General features: G+C 46.6%; 1 protein-coding gene across 2 annotated transcripts in view; it reads right to left on the reverse strand.

The window, feature by feature from the left end:
- The window catches only part of GFOD1 (glucose-fructose oxidoreductase domain containing 1), a 127590-nt gene that overhangs the window by 88072 nt on the left and 26284 nt on the right, over positions 1-13234 (reverse strand). The gene's annotated exons all lie outside the window — the stretch shown is intronic.

A 13234-nucleotide genomic window follows, 5' to 3' on the forward strand; every position in this document is an offset into this window, starting at 1 on the left:
ATCTGGCCTCTCAATGGACAGCACAACATTTGGATTCTAGGTGGGGCTGAGGGGGACATAAGTAATCATGACGCCACAGTTGCAGATTTCAACTAAGCTAAAGCTCCTCTTAGCACAGGCAGAGGGACCCAATCCTCTGTAGCATGAATTAGTACCAACTGCACCGGGCTTATCTTCAATTGCTCTTAGTCACTTTGAAAATCTATGAGTGTGTTTGTGGTCTCCAAGGTCACCCCCAGGTTGGGTAAGAGGCGAATTGGTAGCAGGACTGAGCATACAGCTGTGCCTATGGCTAAGATTTATGACAGTGAAAGAGGATGAAGCACAACCAGCAAAGAAAAGGTGCATGGGATGAAGACTGGAGCACACCAGGCACAAGCTCCTAAGATTCCTCTTCCAGTGGATCACACTGGATGTGCTTAACTCCTCCAGCAAATAGCGGTGGCTACAGATGTGAAGTGTTGTCCACCAGGGAAGCTCGGTAGAAACTCATCAACCAGGGACCTTATTGTGGGGCTACTGATGTAGGCAGCCTCTGCCTACCATGTCCCAAAATTCCAGACTCCCAGATGGAAAGCAAGTGTTCAGTATAAATCATACCATCTGCAAAAACTGCTTCGGCACAGCAAGCCCATCTTATGATTTAAGGACAATTGTATATTGGTGAAGGAAACTGTTTAAGTTGCCAGACACCAGCCAAGGGTCGACTTTGCAGGCAGGCCCTTATAAGGACAGCAGTCTAAGGCCTGCACGATGAACAAACCAAGACTCCGGTGAGGTATGTAAATCCCAGGCCTCAGCTGCTTTGTGATTGGTTGTCCTTGTTAAGGTTTCCTACCACGCCTTAAGAGTAGCCCGCACCTCTGGGCTGGCCCATGTGATGCAACGGTGCTCATTCTTCGCACACTCTGGGCAACTCCTGCTGGAGTTTTTAGTGACATCACAGAATTTCTTGGAGCCACAAGGCCATGAAAGAACATTTGGTTCATTCCCCTCGGGATACAGATGTGGCGAGGTTTAGGGACCTGCCCAGACTAAATCTGGCTTTGAAAACCTTCCTCTTTCACCAGACTCTGCTGGCCCCAAATATGGGAAGGGCTTTGACATTGATGAGGCCTTCATCCACGGCCCTCCTCCATGACCCACAGGCCTGAGAGGAGGGAAACAGACCAGCAACACAGAGGCCCAAGCCTAGGGAGTGGTCTGGCTGTGCAACCAGGCCTGGTGAGGTCAGGGAGACCTCGCCAGCAGTTCAATCATGATGCATGAGAGCTCACAGAGAACACAGGCTCAGGGTCAGTCCACTCTGATCAACACAGGGTCACCTTGAGGTGTCTTGACACTTTATCAGCAAAGCCCTCCAAGCAGCTGTCAAGCAGGTGGTGGCGTGGGTGCTCTAGGGGTCCATCAATTTGAAACCAGTAGCTTGGGGGAGAGGGGAGGCCAAAGGCCTCAGGCAAACAGGATGCACCAGGGGAGCAGGCGGGCAAGTCAGCAATTGCAGAAGGTGGCAGCCTGAGTGGTAAGAACCAGAGTTGGGAATGCTCACCCCAAAGACACGCTGGACACCAGGTTAAGGTCGGCAAATGAATGATCCTGGGTCAAATGCACCACGGGAGTGAGGGTTTCCGCTGCATTCATGTGTGTGGTCCGTGTCCTGTTTTCTTTGACTAGGGCCCCACTCACCACCACAATTTCCATCCTCATGCAAAAGGGAAGCAGACACATGGGGATTTGGGTTGGATTTAAAAGACTCCAGTTCAGCTCAGCACGATCTTAACTTGAGAGATAAAAACTCAGGTTTGGCGGGTAGCAGCTGTTTTCTATCACGTGCACTGGGAAGCAGAAAAAGTGAATGGTCAAAGAGAGATGCTCAGGTGGGAAGCAAAGGAAGAAAACTCCCAGGTTCCCTGTGTCCCTGATTCTGATCCTTCCTGAGGCTAAGCCATGGCTCTGTCTGGGGCTCCATGAGATCCAACCAAATGCAATACCTGACTCGAGACTGGATCCTATTGAGGGGGGAAGGGGACTGTAGTGGGTCAACTGGAGGCACTGGCATATGGATGTTGAATTGGATAAAAGCATTGCATCGACATTAAAAATCACTAAAGTTGATCATTCTCCTGTGGTTATGGAAGAAAACATCCCAGTTCTTGAGGAACCACACACCTGAAGTATTTCAGACTAAACGGACAGACTAATGACATCCATCCTGGCTGTTATAACAAAATGCCATAAACTCGGTGGTTTATGAACAACAGGCAGTTGTAGCTCACAGTTCTGGAGTTGGGAAGTCTGAGATCAAGGCGCCCGCAGATTCGGTGTCTGGTGAGGGCTCGCTCTCTTCCTGTTTACAGGGGGTGCCTTCTCACTGCGTCCTCACAGCAACATATAAATTTTGTGAAGAAACAAACTTTCCAACCAGAGCACCCCATATCCTAATCATACCTTACCCACCCTGCCCCCTTTCTGTCTACTCCTCAAGCAAGCTTCTGTTACTTGAAAGCAAAGCAGGCCTAACATTTACCATTAGGATCGCCTGAGCCAAGCAGGCAGACTTAGCTTCGTCACTCTTTATGACAATAAAGCTTGTGGAAGTGTTCCAGATAAAAGGAGACTAAAGAGACGATCACACTGCTCCCAAGCTTTGGGACTGGAGCACACCGTCCAACTCTTCTGAAGCTCAGTATTCTTTGGCTGTAAAATATTTAGTTAGACAGGCCCGCCATCCCTTTTCCAGGATTCTGGGCCAGATGTGAAAGGGAACCTGGTGATGCATTTACTGGATGTTACGTATCATCCCTGGTGTTTTTCAGCAAACTTGGTAAACATTCACATGCTAGGAAAGAAGATAAAACTATTGCCTCGCATCAGTTCAGCTCAGGTTTTGTAAGCAATTGAGTTTGCACCAAACCTATCAAAGAAAGAATTCAATTTTCAAAGGTTCATTTTGTTTTGTTTTTTAAATTCAGAACTGAAGATAAGGAACTGTGTTTATCTCATTGGGTTCTTTTGAAAATCCCATCCTGCTTCCAGGTCGATCCAGGGGCAGCATTTTGAAGAATGCCTGTTACCTTCCATTATTGCATCGCTCTATGTCTCTGGTTCTCACTGGGCTACAAGCTCTTTAAAACCCAGAGATATCATCACAGTCATTTTTGTATGCACCTCACTACCTAGCAAAGTGCTTCATGTATTGCAAAGCTTGAATAAATGTTTATCAAATGAATAAATGTGGTTTCAAAGATAATTTCTTTTCAGTATTCAAAACACAATGAACAGTTGCAGATTTCCTAGAGTGAGCAATTGTTGAGTCATTTGAAGATATATAAATCTAAAAATTCAGGTGGCAATGTCCTTATTCCTTTCAATTCACCCTTTTTAAATTATCCCCAATAAAACTACATTCCCATAATTTTAAACAAGCAAGTGAAACAGAGGTAGCAGCAAAAGTGACAGAAGCAACTTAGATTTAGTGAAAACTACAATATGCCAAGTATTCTTTAAAGAACTTTATGTGTATTAAATTATAACCTGTCAACCATATTTTAAAATTTGTTCATTTTACTGATATGGAAACAAGACAGGCAAGTTGCCTAAAGACACACAGCTAGTAGATGGCAGCTGTCAATCCCAGGCCATCAGCCTCCATAACCTATGATCACATTGCCTCTCACATAAATGGAACACAAAGCCTCCTTTTGCCTTCATTATGGGTTTGTGTTTCCCCAAAAGATGTCACAGTCCTCACGTCCAGTACCTGTGAATGTGACCTTATTTGGAAACAGAGTTGTTGCAGATGTAATTAGTCAGGATGAAGTCATGAGGGTTGGTCCTAATCCAATATGACTGGTGTTCCTACCTATATAAAGGAAAAATTCAGACACAGGCACGCACACAGGCAGAACCCCACTGAACATGAAAGCAGAGATGAGGTGATGCATCCTCAGGCCAAGGAGCATCAAAGACTGCCCGCAGACCAGCAGAAGCCAGGACAGGGCTGGTACAGACTCCCTCACAGCCCTCAGAAGGAACCAGCCCTGCCCACACCTTGATACCTCCAGCTTCCAGCCTCCAGAACTGAAAAAAAATTAATTTCTGTTGTTTAAGCCACCCAGCTGATGATACTTTGTTACAGCAACTCCTAGAAACTAATATGAGCCCATCAAACTGCTAAAAGAAATTAGCTAGAATCAGCAATGCCAATACATAATCCTGCAGAAGGCACGTGCATAACATAATAATCGTACCCTTGTTGGACTGAAGAGCAAAGATACAGGACATTAATGGGGCTTCTAACTCACTGGCATGCCCCCAAGTCCTACTTCCTGGCCTTTCAGTAGCTATGTCTTAGAAAAAAGAAAAAAGGAAACCAGAAACCCAAAAAACCAAGTGAAGACACATTTCCATGCTACCCACCAGCGCCTCAGAATGAGCAACGCCACCAATCCCGTCCAGGAGCACACACGTTCCCACACTCACACATCAGCCAGAAAGCAGACACTTCCCACTCTCTGCCCTGCAACCCACTGACGATATTCTCCACCCTCCCACAGACAGCGCGTGAGTCAGAGACGGCAGGTGGCAGCTGGGGACTGCTGTCAATGCTTCCCAGTCCTCTTGTGGGCTGCAAGAGGGAGAGGGAGGTGGCCCCACAAATGGACAGCAGAGCAAGAGTTTTGTAGAGGGAGGGGAGGAATGTTCAGACCCCAGGATATTAGCGTCACCCTCTGGCTGTCACTCACAGCAAATCTCTGGTTGCCTTGATATCAAAAACCTCAAATAGACTGTACAGGCATTTGGATGAGATTTTCCACCATCTGATGCAGTTGCTTCCACTAGAGTTTAGGGTTTCGTCATCTGAGGTCTCCTGATCGAAATCTCTCTGCACGTGTGCCTGACACACCAGGGCTCTACACACAAACACACACACACACACTGGCTCCCGTCCCTGCAAGAACATAACCTCCTGAAAGATCCCCAAAGCCTGGCAGTGAGCGATACACCCAGAGAGGTGCAGGGTGGGTCAGGTTTCTGACCCAACCCCAACTGAGTTTTATGCTAGGGGTTAGTTCTTTCAGAAGTCCCTATCACTAAATCACCTTGGTAATTCCAGATGCCCATCAGGGATTTTGTTTGCTGACAGTAAAGCCAACCCTGGACTCACAGAAACCGTGGGGAATGGTCCCCGGCAGGATGGCTACCATGAATGGGAAAGTCACCTTGTCATTGGTTTGAACTGAGTTACAGAAACACCTGGGACATGAACACAGGTTATTCTAAAGAGAAAATCCTATGATATTCACCAAGAGTTGACAGTTTGACAGAGGGACGCCTAACACTGCAGGCAAAGGAGTCACATTAAGCCAAAACGGTAACCCACCAGACGCCCTGCTACTGCCTGTCAGCAGCACCCCACATGGGCCAACTTTCTGTGTGAAACAAGGAAGCCCATTCAGAAGAGAAATAAACGTTTCAGCCAAATTAAGCACAGACACCCACACAAAGAGCTCTATTAGATCATGACAGGCACAGAAGGTCAACTTGCCCCATGACCTGCCTGTACTTAGGCGCTGGAACACCCACCTACTGGAACTCTGCTAACAGGGAGGGGGACTCATTACCCGAAGCATCCTCAACTCCCGGTCGGTCACAGTTTATCACTGGCCTCGTCAACCCTCTTGGGACTGCATTGTCCAATAGAAAGGATGGGAGTTTACCAGATGCATGCCTCGGTCTTGACTGCTGCTTATTCAGACACAATTGCGGGGCATGATTTTGCCATAGCAGGCCCGATAGGCTGGGGGCTGTCTCCTCATCTGACTAAGCTCCATCATTCGAAGAAGGACGTGGGTCTCAGAGGTCGGTTTTAAAGTGGAATAGCCCTATCTCGAAGCAAGATCTCAGAGGGTTGAAAGGAAATGAGGCTTTTAAGAGACTCATTCTTTTTAATATTTTTAAATTGTTATTATTATTTTCCTTATTTTTTGAGACAGGGTCTGGCTCTGTCACCCTCTCTCATGCCAGGTTGGAGTGCAGTGGCATGATCTTGGCTCACTGCAGTGTCCACCTCCTGGGCTCAAGCGATCTTCCCACCTCAGTCTCCTGAGTAGCTGGGACTACAGGCATCCACTACCACACCTGGCTAATTTTTGTATTTTTTGCAGAGATGGGGTTTTGCCATGTTGCCCAGGCTAGTCTCACACTCCTGAGCTCAAGTGATCCACCCGCCTTGACCTCCCAAAGTGCTGGGATTACAGGTGTAAGCCACCACGCTCGGCTTCCTTTAGCTTTTTAAACTTTCTCATGAATATTGTCACGACTACAGATGCAGACTTATTCCACTTTCTTTTCCCCATTAAATACAGGTTAAATTTTGAACTACCCATCATGGTCACCTCTAATCCTTTCTAGACCAAAGCAAGAATCTAAATAAATATATAGACAGATTGGGCTGCTCTCTTACTGCAGGTGGTTAAGCCTGAACAGATGACAGGTCATGACACACAGTCTCCTAGCGCTGCACCGTATAGAGTGGGCGGCCTGCATGTTGCTCGTCTTGGTCCTGCACAGATCTGTCTTGGGAGCCAGGAGGTCTGAGTCTCCTGGGAATGAAAACCTTCCTATTCAGATAATCACAGGGACATTATTGAGTAGAACAGAAAGTTCACATGAACTTTTCAAATAAGAACAAGAGACCTCATAGAGACTGTGGTGCCTTGCGGGAGGCTTTGAGCTAAGCCACTCCCCAACTCGGGGGCACCTGAGCAAAGAAGTCAGGGACAGTTTCAGAGCATTCAGGTAATTTCAGTGGCCCACCTGGGAAAATCAAAGATGGGGCTTTTCTCTCACAAACAGGAAGCAAATGGGCAATGCTGCCCACAGCCCACAGCTAGCAGAGCAGCTCCATATCTGCCCAACATGGAAAGTGAAAACAAACTGCAAAGGGAACTTAACCTTCCCAGACACAATCCTTCCTGCGGATCCTGAGTCAGACCTTGCCAGAAGCAAATGGGCACCTGCCAGGGATCTGAGAGGTGACCTGGACTTTCCGAAATTTTCCAGAGTCTAAAATGGAGGAAAGGTGTCTAGAAAGTTCTATAATATCCCAAACTGTGCCCTATAGATAACAGGCACTCAATACACATTTGGGGATGATAAGAAATCAGCCTGCCATAAGCAGAGAGCTAACCAAGAAACTTGGCTCCACAGCACCAGGAGCACCCAATATTCTGGGGCAGGACCCAGAGTCTCCCTGCTACCCCCAACCCAGGGTCCTCCTGAAGTGGTCCTCAGATACACTTTGAGAGATACTCATCCCGTGATGTCACACACCCAGGGATGATGGAGTTGGGACTAGAACATGGTCGGATAATGCCCCACTCAGTGCTGCTTCTCCTGTGCCAAAGCACGACTCATTATTGACAGAGACCAGGTATTTCTCTCTCAGTGCTAACAACCATCTGTAACAAAGTTCTGCAGTTGGATGTGATTCAGAGTAAGCGAGTCATCCTTAACGCAGTTCTAAACTGAACTCTATGATAAATGTTCTTTGAAAGTGGCTGTCGGTCTGTTCTTGCAAGAAAAATGAACTTGGGGGCTTCCGCTGGCTTGGCTCAGAGTGCTCTTCATCATTCACTTGGCCAGTTCCAGCAGCATCCTGCAGCTGAAATCAAGAAGCATTTTCTATCCAGCCAACGGCACAGGTCCCAGTGCGATGCCTGGGGTTCTGACTGGAGTCAGTGGCTCAAAAGGATTATTTCATTCCTTCTCATCAACCCAGAAGTCTCACCTCATCCAAAAACTCATATTTGAACTAATGACAATTAAAATGCAGAAGTATTGTTTCCTAGTCCCTTAGCCCTGTTTTCCTCATCTATAATTTTAAACCCTCTTTGTATTATACAGTGATTTTTTGTTGTTGTTGTTGTTCTTGTTCTTGTTATTTGAGATGGAGTCTTGCTCTGTTGTCCAGGCTGGAGTACAGTGGTATGATCTCAGCTCACTGAAACCTCTGCCTCCTGGGTTCAAATGATTCTCCTGCCTCAGCCTCCCAAGTAGCTGGGATTACAGGTGCCTGCCACCATGCCCAGCTAATTTTTGTATTTTTAGTAGAGACAGGGTTTCACCATGTTGGCCAGGCTTCTCTTGAACCCCTGACCTCGTGATCTACCCATCTTGGCCTCCCAAAGTGCTGAGATTACAAGCATGAGCCCCCACACCCGGCCTGTATTATACAATGTTTTACAAACTATTTCCAAACCCCTTTGAAATGAAGAGGTAAGCAATAATGCTCTCCGCTGAACTCATCAGGTGATCTTGCATGGTGGAGGAGTCACACTGACCTTGACTTCAGTCCCAGAGCCCTTCCTGTACTATCTGTGTGACCTTCAACATGTGGCCTAAACTCTCTAAGCCACATTTTCCTCTTCTACAAAATGGTACTAATACCTGCATTATAGGGTTGTTGGGACAAAAATAAGATGATATGAAAGGGCTTTGTGCAGGTGGTATTGTCACTAAGGCAGCCAGCAAAAAGACTCCATTTCCCCTTGAGCAAAAAAATAATAATAATAAGTGAGAGGGGGATGAAGAGAATTTGGGGCATGATTTCTTGTAAGAAGTGATGATGGAATAGTGAGAAGAGACGCCTGAAGAACAGCCAGGATGGTAACTGATAGATAATGCCTGTGTTTGTTTATCAAAGGCAGGTGGACAGCAAGAAGAAAGGCACATGCAGAAAGGATCCAGAGATTTTGTCCTGTCTTGCTGTGGTTTGAATGTTTGTGTCCCCTCCAAAATACACATTTCAGAAATTTAATCCACAACACAACAGTTTTGGGAGGTGAGGTCTAATGGCAGGTGCCAGGGCCACAAGGACTCTGCTCTGATGAATGGATTAATGCCGCTATCAAAAGGGCTTGCAGTGGTACTGGTACCAAAATAGACACATAGACCAATGGAACAGAATAGAGATCTCGGTAATAAGACCACACATTTCCAACCATCTAATCTTCAACAAACCTGACCAAAAAAAGCAATAGGGAAAGGATTCCCTATTTTATAAACGGTGCTGGGGAAACTGGCTAGCCATATGCAGAAAACTGAAACTGGACCCTTCCTTACACCTTATACAAAAATTAACTCAAGATGGATTAAAGACTTAAATATAAAACCCAAAACCATAAAAACCCTAGAAGAAAATCTAAGCAATACCATTCAGGACATAGGCATGGGCAAAGATTTGATGATGAAACTGACAAAAGCAATTGCAACGAAAGCAAAAATTGACAAATGGGATCTAATTAAACTAACGAGCTTCTACACAGCAAAAGAAACTATCATCGGAGCAAACAGACAACCTACAGAATGGGAAAAAATTTTTGCAATCTACCCATCTGACAAAAGGTTTAATATCCAGAACCTATAAGGAACTTAAATTTACAAGAAAAAAACAACCCCATCAAAAAGTAGGCAAAGGACATCAACAGACACTTCTCAAAAGAGGACATTTATGCAGCCAACAAACATGAAAAAAAGCTCAGTATCACTGACCATTAGAGAAATGCAAATTGAAACCACAATGAGATACCATCTCCTGCCAGTCAGAATGGTGGTTATTAAAAAGTCAAGAGGCTCATTACAGGCACGGTGGCTCACGCCTGTAATCCCAGCACTTTGGGAGGCCGAGGTGGGCAGACCACCTGAAGTCAGGAGTTCAAGATCAGCCTGGCCAACATGGTAAAACCCCATCTCTACCAAAAATATAAAAATTAACTGGGCATGGTGGTGTGTGTCTGTAATCCCAGCTACTCGGGAGGCTGAGGCAGGAGAATCACTTGAACTCAGGAGACAGAGGTTACAGTGAGCCGAGATTGCACCACTGCACTCCAGCTTGGGAGACAATGTGAGACTTCATCTCAAAAAATAAAAATAAAAATAGAAAGTCAAGAAACAACAGATGCTGGCAAGGCTGTGGAGACATAGGAACACTTTTACACTGTTGATGGGAATGTGAATTAGTTCAACCATTGTGGAAGACACTGTGGCGATTCCTCAAGAATCTAGAGCCACAAATACCATTTCGCCCAGCAATCCCATTACTAGGTATATACCCAAAGGAATATAAATCACTGTTATAAAGACACACGCATGCATATGTTTACTGCCACACTATTCACAGTAGCAAAGACATGGAATCAACCCAAATGTCCATCAATGATAGACTGGATAAAGAAAATGTGGTACATATACACCATGGAATATTATGCAGCCATAAAAAGGATCAAGATCATGTCCTTTGCAGAAACATGGAGGGAGCTGGAAGCCATCATCCTCAGCAAACTTCTATCCCTGTGAACAGAAAACCAAACACCGCATGTTCTCAGTTGTAAGTAGGAGCTGAATAATGAGAACACATGGACACAGGGAGGGCAACAACACATACTGGGGCCTGTCGGGGGTGCCAGGGGAGGGGGAGCATCAGAATAACCATCTAATGCATGCAGGATAAATATCTAATGCATATTAATAGCTAGGTGATGGGTTGATAGGTGCAGCAAACCACTGTGGCACACATTTACCTGTGTAACAAATCTGCACATCCTGCACACGTATTCCAGAACTTAAAATAACATCTTTTTAAAAGGGTTTGCAGGAGTGGGTCCACCCTCTTCTGCCCTTCTACTGTGTGAGAACACAGTTTGCCAATTTTTGCCCTGTTTTGCCATGTGAGAACACCTCCAGAAGGTCCTCAGCACACACTAGATGCTGGCACTTGGTCCTGGACTCCAGTCCTCCAGAACTGTGAAAAATACATTTCTGTTTGTTATCAATTATCTGGCCTGTGCTATTCTGTTACAGTAGCACAAGACTGTCTAAGATGTATCTTTGTCCATTGGCATGGGTTATGAGTGTACTGTCTACTTTTAACCTTCCACACTGACTCCCTAGAAGCCCAGGGTCCACCTCACCGTGTTTGCAGTCTCCTTCACAGCCCTTGGTGGGGTATCTTGTACATGGTGGGTCCTCAGTAAGTGCGCTGCTCTCTTGATCAGGAGCAGCCCTCGGCCCTCTTTGTAGTATCATTGAGCCAGGGCTGCTAGGGAGAAGGGGGGACGCTGGCTTCGAAGGGGAAGGGAGGCATCCAGCCTTTACAGGCCCAGCCCCACACATTGGCCTAGCTCCAATGCCATCTGAAATGTGCTGAGGCTTCCAAGTCAGCTACCACAGCTGGAATTCCTCCAGTGCAGCCTTGTCACCATCACCGTGGCCTGAGTCAGCTGAGCCCAAGCCGCCAGCCCCCACTTGTTTTTACATCTACTGTCAGCTCATACCTTCCACCCTCCGCAGCAGGGCAGCACCACTCTGCCCCCACATTGCCCGGTTGCCTCCGTGGCTGTCTGCTGCCAGCTGCATCTGGAAGTGGTGTGCTGGTATTTTTCCCTTGAGCTGGTGTGTACCAGGGTTCACTCTCCTTCACATGATCTCCTTTCCTCTGACTTCAGAGAGAAAGGAGGCTCCTTCTCCATCATCCCACCTCACCCCAGGCTCAGCACTTTCTTGGTACACACCATGTGTACCAAGCATGGTGCAATAAGTCACCAATACCCTGGGACACAGCAGGCCACCTCCAGCTGGTCAGGCCTCAATTGGAGAGGCAGCACAGCAGCGCAACAGCACAAATGCTGGGAGTCAAGCTCTGACACCACCAGCTCCTCGCTGTGTAACGCTGGGCAAGGTTCTTAACCTCTCGGTTTCTCCATCTGCAAGTGAAGAGTCACTCCCTCAGACTGCAGTGGTAAGAATTAAGTGAGATGCTCGGCACATGGCAAATACCATGGGATTGCATTTATGTCAGGGGTGCGGAAGGATCTGATATAGCGTGTCTTCAATGCTACTGCACTGTTTTTTAAAATGCCCCTCATTATCTCTATATAGAGATAATAAGCAGCAAACAAGGTCCTTGCAACCTTGGACCGCTTCATTCTAATCAGGGGATGGATACTTTTGTTCCAAATCTGTGAGTGTCATAAATTAGGGTTCTTCCTAGGATTTCTGCCCCTATTTGTACCCCACCCATCAGAGCCACAAGGGATTGTCAGAACGTCTCAGATCACTTCTGGGCTCAGCACGAATCAGTGGGCTGTGAGCCTCACACCCAATTCATCTTCAGTCGGGTCAACTGTGAGCACCTGGGAGAAGGGACCGCTTTCTGAGAAGTCACATAAGCCAAGTGATACACTCTGCCAAACCCACCTCCTCCATCAAGGTTGACTATCATTACTTTTCTTCTTGCTGACAGTGAGGAAGAAATCACCCCTCCCCCATCCTTTCCTGGGCTCCTTAATTTTCCCAGCAGGGTCCTGAGGTCAGTGAAATCATAGGTCCGTTCTAGTTCCAGCTGCTGGAATTTAAACAAATCCTATCCACCAAACCTCCAATAGAATTACTGACTTTAAAAACAACAAACAACAAAAACAAACCAAACTCAACCCGATGGTTAACCTATGCACCAAACTCCCACTGTCATCTTCGTTCGGAACATTCCGCCTCTCTGCTGAGAGCTTTCTTATCCTTGAGAAGAAAGCAACAGAGAGATAAAAGTGAAGCATCTCCTGTTCAGGTTGCAAATGCCATCTCAGAGCTCAGCAAGTCAGCGAAGACGGGCTGCTAAGATTTCACTAGGCAGAGAGCGGCTCTCTTTTCAAACTGTCAAGGCATACAGGTGAGCAATTAAGCAACTGAAAGGGAAGAAGGACACGGCTTCTTAAAGAGCATTTAAAAATGCAAAGCACATTATCTGTGACACCGCCCAGGGTACTTAATTAACTCCATGCCCCGTGTAAGCCCAAAGCCTGGCCTTCCAGACCACCGGAATGCAGAAGAGTGGGGCTGTCAGCCCCTGGGGAGGTGACTGAGTCTGGCCTCCCAGTTTACAGATGCTGCCCTTGGAAAAAAAGGGTCTCACTGCCAATTAGCGAGTTAGGGGCAGGTGCAGGGGCAGCATCCCAGATCTGTGCTGTCCAACACAGGAGCCACAAATTAATTAAAATGAGAGACAATTTAAAATCCAGCTCCTCATTCACACCGACCTCAGTTCACATGCTCAGTAGCCATACGGGGCCAGTGGCTACCGTGTTGGACAGCGCAAAACAGAATATTTTCATTGTCTTGGAAATTTCTATGGACAGGACTGCTCCAGATCACGAGCTCTTTCCATGTCACCAGGGTG

Source organism: Theropithecus gelada, chromosome 4, assembly GCF_003255815.1.
Source record: "Theropithecus gelada isolate Dixy chromosome 4, Tgel_1.0, whole genome shotgun sequence".
Classification (NCBI taxonomy): Eukaryota; Metazoa; Chordata; class Mammalia; order Primates; family Cercopithecidae; genus Theropithecus; species Theropithecus gelada.